The following is an 8,656-nucleotide window of genomic DNA, read 5'->3' on the forward strand; positions in this document are numbered from 1 at the left end:
AGTTCTGCATTACAAGCTTTGACGCAGGTCTGAGGGGCTATATGCAGGTCCCAAGGGAGGCCGGTCCTGGGTATTGAGGCCTGTGAACACCCTCTGGACCCTGACAGAAGTAGACCTGCATTCCTCGTATACTCTCCTTTAGCCATGTACAGGGTGCCACTGGAGAGAGAGCATTGGGCCAGATGGGCTCCTGGTGGAGTGCTGTTGTTCCCAGGCTCTTGTGTTTTGTTTCTCCAAAAGAAACAACTCCAGCATTTTTAAACACCAGTATGTGGGAGAGGGGTGGGATTGGGAATGGGTGGAAATCACAAGGAAATGAGAAGTTATTGCCCACATAAACAAGATTTGCAACCATTTAGCTCAGGAGCACATCCTGCTTCAGGCTGAGGGCTTGATCTTTGAGCCTCACTGATGTCAGAGATGTGGTCTTTTGCTATCCTGTGGAAACCCAAATAAAATGAACGAACACAGAAGCGTTTCAAAAACCAGTTCACACGTGTCTTTCACAAGTCTGTTTAGATGCTCAAATGATCCAGAGACAATCTACATCTTTCACCCTCATCAGAAGGCACAGGCCTCCTTCCCACAAAGTGACAGAGCCGATGCCTGTGATGGAACATGATACCCATTCAATTCCTTCCGCTAGTGCAGGGCTGGGAAGAAATGTCATCCAGTATTTCCTCAGCACGTACTGTTAGGAAAACAAGGAAGTAGGGAGAAAAAAATTGGAAGTTGGAAGAGACCTAAAATAATCATCAAGTTCAACTGCTCAACCATTTTAGGGCTGGCCAAAAGTTAAAGCATGTTATTAAGGGTGTTGTCCAAATGCCTCTCAAACACTGATGGGCATAGGGCATTGGTCACACCTCTATGAAGCCTGATCCAGATTTTGGCATCCTCTACGTAAAGCAACGTTTCCTCATGTCTACTCTAAACCTCCCCTGGCGGGGGTCTGAACCATTCCCACATGTCCTATCAATGGATCCCACTGAGATCAGCACCTCCCTCTCCATTTCGCCTCCTTGGGAAGAGCTGAAGAGAGCAATGAGGTCACTCCTCAGCCTCCTTTTCTCCAAACTAGACAAACCCAGCCTCCTCAGCCGCTCCTCACAGGACATGCCTTCCAGCCCTGTCACCAGCTTTGTTGCTGTCCTCTGAATGCGTTCAAGGACCTTCATGTTCTTCTTAAAAGGTGGGGCCTAGAACTGCACCCAGTACTCAAGGCGAGCGTGCACCAGTGCTGATTGCAGCAGGGCAATCACCTCTTCCTCCTTTTCCTGTTGTTTTGGTTTCTGTGTTTTGGTGGTGTTTTTGTTTGTTTTTTTTTTTTTTTGTTACTAGCTTCCAGCTCACCGCATTACTGCCCTCCTCCTTTTCTGCATGCGCTGTGGTGGACGCTTGTGGCCCCTGCACAGTTTGGGCCTGGAGCAAGCATTCCTGCTTCCTCTCTGCTTCCCTGACATATTGCAGCCTATTAACAGCATCCCAAGCTCAGCCCCTGCTGCAGGAGGACCTCCACCAGGGCGCACCGAGTGCAGCCCTGCCCATTGTGCCCCCTCGCCTCAGGGGACCAGTGCAGGCACTCTCTACACCCCGAGCTCTGCGCTGCAGCCTCCCCTCTCACCGGCTCTGTCTGGTGCCGACGCTGCCACCGCCACAGCAGCCAGAGCAGAGCTCCCGGACCCGGTATCGGGCCTGAGGCGAGCGCTACCGGCGCCAACCTCCGCACCACGCGCCGTTCCCGCGCTCCCCGGGGCGGGCTTTCCCCGCTCAGGCCGGGCCCGTCCCTCCTGGCTCCGCCCCCTGTGAGTCCCTGCTCGCCTCAGCGGAGCTGCCAGCTCCTGGGCAAGGCTCGGCGGGGGCTTCCTCGGTGTCTCTCGCCGCTCGGAGCCGAGTCTCCTGGACGGGGGGTTTCCTCTTGCTCTGGGGTTCGAGGCTCCTCTCCGGAGCTGCTCACCTCGTCAAATGACAGTTCTACCTTTTAATTAGTCCTGGAAGTCATTAACTGCAGCCTGGAGCTAGCAAGGAGTCTGACTGCATCCATCAATAAATGTGAGGGTTTGGGATACGTGGTTTTCATTTGTTGTGTTGGAGGAAACTCCTTGTTTTCCCTGTGCGTTGTACGTGGGTGTCTCGATGCAGCTGTTGGTCTCTTAACTGATATACCAATATACCATTAGCACTGGTATGGCTGTCCCCTCAGGAGGAACTGTGCTGCTTTTCTAGGTTGGTTTCCAACTAATAATTTAAAACAGGACACAAACGCCTGGAGGAGGATACTGTTTTGCTGTCTTTTCCCCTCTTCATTTTAAAAATAGTAAATGCTAAATTATTTTACCTCTTTTAAAATGCAGCCAGAAAACAGATGAATCTAGGCTAGCTTGTTAGTTTTGCCTACTTAATTCAATTTTATTACAGTATAGTTCTCTTTCTCACTTCTTTCTTGTACTCCCTGCCTTTCTGGTTTCTCTTGTGCCTGTTCCGAGAGCATCCCTTCATTTCTCTTTTGGGGCAGTCTTAGTGCTGGCTTTCTGCTGTTCCAGCTTCTACACAGCCGGTGCTTCAAGAAAAAAGTGCCTCTTGTAAGGCTGGGAGGAGAATGGACCCTCCCATTATAAGAATAAATACTGCTTGTGTACACATAGTACTTTAATCAGTAAGTCACCAATAACTTTACTTAAATGACCAGTTTGCTGTTGTCTCAGTTTCTTGGGTAAGGAGGCTGGAGCAGAGCGAGTTGCTGACTTTCTGCAGTCTGCAGCAATGCAGTAGTAAAGTGGAGAATAAAGTTTTCTTTTCCAAATGGTTTTTCAGTGCCATACCCACTGCCCTATACATGTGGGAAGCCAGTTACCAAGCACCTGGAATCGTTGGTAGGGATATCTGTAAAGAGAACTGGCTGCTGCGTGCTACTAATGTGGCATTCAGGAACGACTAGTGCCTGTATCGATGCTGCGGCTGGATCTCAGTGTCTCTGCATGACGTGCTTGGAGGGGAGATCTGTGAGGAAGACTATGATGGGCGTGGTGTGCATCTGGCCACGTGCATTCACACGTATGAGTGAGATGCACACAGTGCCCGCTGAGAAATGAAGTGATGCTACCAGATACTAACCTGACTGCAGTTGGTCAGTGCCAAGCTGGGATCAATGCTCTCTCACAGCCTAGGGATAAAAGACTCATTACTCCTGGGCTATTCACCTCAACCTCCCATAGTGTTCTCTGTTTAGAAGTGTTTGTCCCTAAACTGCTTCTTTTGAAGACTGCAGGCTTTTCAGCAGCAGACTGCAGCACCTGATACTTGCTGGAAATCCCGAGGCTGGCGTATGAGGGTACTGCAGTGGCAAATGTACCAGTCACAAAGCATCACATTTAGCAGATTTTCACTGGATGTATCTGATGAAAAACAGAACAGACATGTTGTAAGGACAGTCAGCCCAAGTAAAGGAAGGTAGCTTTGAGGAAAGCGTCCAAGATAATATTCCCACATAAGAAAAGAAGTGGAAAATCAAAGAATGCAGTACAACCAGAATGAGCTCACTGCAGGTGGTGCTGGTCATGATTTTTAAAAATAAATTTTAATTATTAACTATTTTAATCACTGGCTTGTTTTTTTTGTCCAGTGTCTGCCTCTACAGTGCCTTTTTCTGCAGCCCTGGAAAACCCATACTTTTGTAGTTCTCTGGGGCTTCCCCACAGCATGCATTAACCCCCCGGCCACCTTAGAAGACTGATACAATACAGTACAACAGAAAGGACTTCATCTGTCCAACTTGCAAACTAGGTGCTGGGAAGTCATCTACTCCCTGTAGGATTTGGGCCACCCTTTTCCCCATTGCACAACAGCCAGTCCTGCAGGGATTTGCACCCACTGGGAACATCTGTGTTTTGCCTGACGTTCCCTGGGTCTGTCTATTAGCCCCGTGGGTTTGGCAGCTTCAGAGGTTGCTATGAAGCTCCCCTGACCCCAGGGTTAGGTGGGCAAATGGGTGCTGGAACCTGAAATCCCTGATACCTATCAGTGAAGAGCAACTGTTAAAAAATCTCCTGCCTTTGGTTTTGGTGGCATTTCTTCCGGTTTGCATGGATCTGCACAATGGCATGCAGTACCCAGAGCCATCTACACAAGAGAGCCTTTGAAATGTAGCCTAGCTGGCAGATCTGGTCAGGCTGGGAAACCTAGCTTTATAAGGTTTTTTGTTTGCTTACAAGTGATCTTGGCCACAGACAGGGACACACAGCTGTGGTCTGTGCATGGCTCCATGATCAGACAGAGGCAGGGCTCTGAGCCTGCAAAGGCTGCAGTGGGGCTGAGCTCTTCCAGCTTTATCCTGGTTTAATTTGGAGCTGGAGTTGGGAGAGGCTGCCTTCTCCTGCAGGCTGGTGCCTTGAGGCCTGGTTTGGCTTTGCCTGAGCGGGCAGCAGCATCCATTGCCTGTCTGCGGCCTTGGCTCAGAGCCTGCACATGATGGACACCTCTGCTCGCTCCAGACATGCTCCTCCCGCAGACCTCTCACTGTTAGCAGTAACTCTTTTAATACAAATATCACACAAATACATTGCTTTTCCTCCAGTAATTATAATAGCATCAGACAAGGTGCATGTCTGGAGGCCTAGCATTTCAGAGAGGGCTTTGCAGGTGGCTTTTGTGAGATGTCCATGTGCCAGTTCATGCTGGCTGTAGGGACCCATGTGAGCAGCTATTGGGATAGCTCAAACAGAAATGACACAGTGGAGATTTCTGATGATGCTGATGTGCTATGTGGCAGCCTTGAACTTCAGAAGACCCATGCTGGGGATTGGGTAGAAGGAGCAGCCCCCAGCCCAACAGTACTGTGAACCCAGTATTATGGCAGTGCTTTCCTGCAGCAACGTCATGCTAAAGGATGGTGGAGGGGGGAGGCTGCCAAGAGCCATGACCCTCCAGGCAGGCTCTGTTTCCCAACTGCGTGTTAAACAGTGGCAGACTCTTGCAGGTGTGGGCATGGGGGGAATCTGTTAAATTAAAACCAAAGCGTAACAAGAGAGATGTTTGCTGTGGAAGATAACGTGTACTTGTTCTGCACGCTGAGTGTGAGGAAACTCTTGGACACGTTTTACATTGTGACCACAGTGCACCTTTTGCACTGTGGGGCCATGTAGTTCCCCCTTCTCTCCCTCACCCCTTTTCTTTTAAGAGCAGGTATCTCCCTGAGCTTTTGCCAGTGCCTTCAATCTGACAACTGAAAAGCACGATAAAGAAGCAGCATCTTGGTGGCAATTGTTCCTTTTCCTCCCTCAGTACATCTCACTGTGGAGCTCCCTGACCACACTGACCAGTGGCTTGAGCTTGCTGCCCAGATTATTAAGACGCTTGGGTCTCTGGTACCTGCAGCCTGGTAGACGGCCGGAGAGGAGGGAAAGGCATGCTCCCAGCAAGGTGCCCTTCGGTGGGGCTGCTCTAATGAGCCAGCTTTGTTATCTGCCTTGCTGCTGGTCCCAGAGAGGCTTGCAGGGACGTCTGCTGTTTTACCTTCTTAAAAGGCACCAAATGATGACAGTTAAGAGCCTACCAGGAGAAAATGAGCTCTTAGGGCAGTGTTTCATGTCTTGCTTGCAAGGCTTTATTGGATTAACTTTGTACTAGAACCACCATACACTCCCCTTGCAGGAGAGGCTAAAAAAGCTTAACTGTGGGATAAAAGCTTTACAGCCGTATTTTTGTCAAACAGGTGACTTACATAAAAATATCTTTACATGCATTAATGTAAAGTTTTGGCAAGGCCGCAAAGCAGGCTGCTCCTCAATGATCTTTGTCTTAATGCTCCACTCAGGCCAGTGTTAGGTATTGTAACTCTCTTGCTTTGCTTCTTATTTTCCACATTATGGACAGTGTATTTCCTCTCCTGCACACCCCTTGCAAATGTAGAGGTTCTGTGAGAGAAACACCTGGTGCTACTGTCACCATTCAAGGAGTGCCTTTTTCCTCTGTGGGTACCTGCTGCTTGGCAGCTCCAGCTGGGCAGCACTGCCAGCCTGGGTGAGGAAGACTTTCATACTTTCAGCTACTTCCCCATTATTTACACATGAAGTTAATAACTGACTCAAGAGTTGATCTACAAATATATTTTCAGGGCCATTCTTGGTAAATTTTTACCCTCTCAGCCACAAAGCTCTTGTTTTTTGTAATTTCCTTCCTGTATTTTCCCTTAACCCTAATTTAACATTAATGTGTTAGTTTTGAAACAGCCGGTGTATTCTCTCCCTCTTCTTCTCCCTTACCTTCTGATTCTTTTTTTCACTGTCCTCTATCTCTACTTCTGTTGTTTGCAGAAAACGGCTTTTCTCCTCCCTCTCCCTCTTCACAGCTCCCACCATCTGTCTCTCTACAAATACAAAGCTTTAGGGGAAATGATTCACTAGGCTGCTAGCTCATTACTCACACTCTGCCCATCATGGTTTCTGTCCTTGTAGGATGCTCTTAACTAATGTAAAGATCAATGAATCCTGGGAATTGTTATTCAATTAAAACAAATAATACCCCAGCAGTTAAATAGATTGGGCTTTTTGTACTTCTTAAACACCAATGCTTAGTTTTTCTTCCTCACTCTGCTAGCATTGTTTTTTCAGAACAGGATCACTGAAACAGAAGAATACAAATGATCACTGGACCATTTAATGCAACCTTGTGTATCACATGATGCAGGAGTTACTTAATGAAATTCCCTGGCCCAAACCAAGCAAATCTGTGATAAATCTAGAGCACATATTTTAGGATGACAGCCAAAATGATGAAAGGAATTTACTACCCAGCCTGGCTAATCATTTTGAATGCTTAACTGCACTCCCAAATATGCTGTTTTGCAAGGAGGAAACCTGACACAGCCGCATTCCCTATAGATTTTCCTCCTACAGCCTCTCCCAGGCTGTGCACCCCAAAAGCCCCCTGACCCCCTGCCAGCACTGTCCAGGGGCAGAGTGGCCAGCTGTGACTCTGTGAGCCGTAGCTGGCCAGCTGCCCACCTCTGGGAAGAGACCTCCACAGGCCTCAACCACCACTGCCTCTTCCACAGCATGAGGGCTTGGGGCTAGGTCTTTGCTCAGGTAATTATTTCCATGAAGCTCATTCATAGGCATTTAATGTCTTTGAGCTTCTCCCTATTAAATGTGATAGAGATTGGCTGAGGGGCTCAGAAGCCATTTGAGGTAGACTAGTTCACAGTCTTAAAACACTTCAAACACCAGAGAAAGCCGTATTGAGTTGGCAGGTATGACACAGCATCTCGGGAGTCTTGCTTAACCTGGAGGCTGAGCTCAACACTGTAGGGCATTTCAAGTGACCCTAAATGTTGATGTTTAGGTACCCACGTCCCATTCCTTTTGTCTTCACTTTGTTGACCTTTTAAGAAGGATTTCTGTCACGATTTCAGGCTTCTAAACCATAGACTAGAAAGTTATTTTCTTAATTGGAAGTTTAGGTTTTCATTTATCACATAGAAAATGGATCTCTTCACCCCACATGCATGTAAGTAACAAGAAGTATCACTACCCAACCCAACTTTATTGTGCCTTGTCAGGAAGCTGCTGGCAATGTCAGGTATGAACCTATTTCAGTTGTTGAGCTTCCCTTTAGAAACTGGAGTTGTAAGAAATATCTGCAAATATCACAATCAAAATTGTAAGAAAGAATTGACAACACTGGACACACCCTGTCTCAGTTCCCTTAAACGGCTGCAACTCTTTATGCAGAACCCTGCTAAAGGAAAATGTGAGTATATCTGCAATGTGGTTCTTCAGGTTTTTTTTTCATAAGCACCACAAAGCACGCCCTGTATCAACACACCACACTGGCACCACCTTCATGGAAAGCTAATTAAATGTTTCGGGTAATGTAGCAGGAGTATTAATTTCTTGGCTGATTTACTTTTTGGACTACCAAGCACATGTACTTTTTTATAAAGCTGTGTTTGGGTCATTCTATAACAAAGAGAAAGCTGAGGAGGATCTTTGGAAAGAGCCTGCATTGAGCAGGCGTGAAGTGCTCTGTGTCAGAGCAGGACAACTACTCTAAAGAATAAGGGCTGCAGAATTTTAAGCCAACAGGGTCCACTGTTACCTCAGTGTGGTTAAGGCAGTTTTTTAAAGAAGAGCCCTCACCAAAGTCATACTTACGTGCTCTGTAAAATAAAAAGTTCAAATTTTAGCAGATGGGGTGTTGCTGAGCCTTCCACGGTTGCCAATACCCCGTGGCCCTCCAACATCTTTTGAGTATTTTATTGTTCCACACTTCATACAAGTTGTAAGTGTCAATGTTACTTCTCTCAACAATTGCTGGCTTTCCAAATGCCAGTTGTCCTTTGACATGCTCTGTTTTAAATAAGGGCTGAAGAGCAGTAATGAAGCTAGAGGCCTGCTGTAAAAAATACTGCAGCGTTCCATGGTACTGACAGCACACATGTAGTCATGCATTTTGCTCTCCATTTGTGGCCTATTGCTGCAACACACTGAAGGTGTTCGGGGCCAAGCTGTGAGGAAATGGAGCTCCAGAGATTTCAGATCTGAGAGTCCTCTAATTGAAGACAGTATCTTTGTGCAAGACAGGCTAAGGCAAACTTGTGTTACCCAACAGTTACCATTCCTCTGTTGTTCCCAGCAATAATAAAAGCTGACACAATATA

Source organism: Pezoporus wallicus, unplaced genomic scaffold, assembly GCF_028554395.1.
Source record: "Pezoporus wallicus isolate ANWC-B61680 ecotype Strahan unplaced genomic scaffold, APGP_CSIRO_Pwel_v1 contig_7505, whole genome shotgun sequence".
In the NCBI taxonomy this organism is placed as follows: Eukaryota; Metazoa; Chordata; class Aves; order Psittaciformes; family Psittacidae; genus Pezoporus; species Pezoporus wallicus.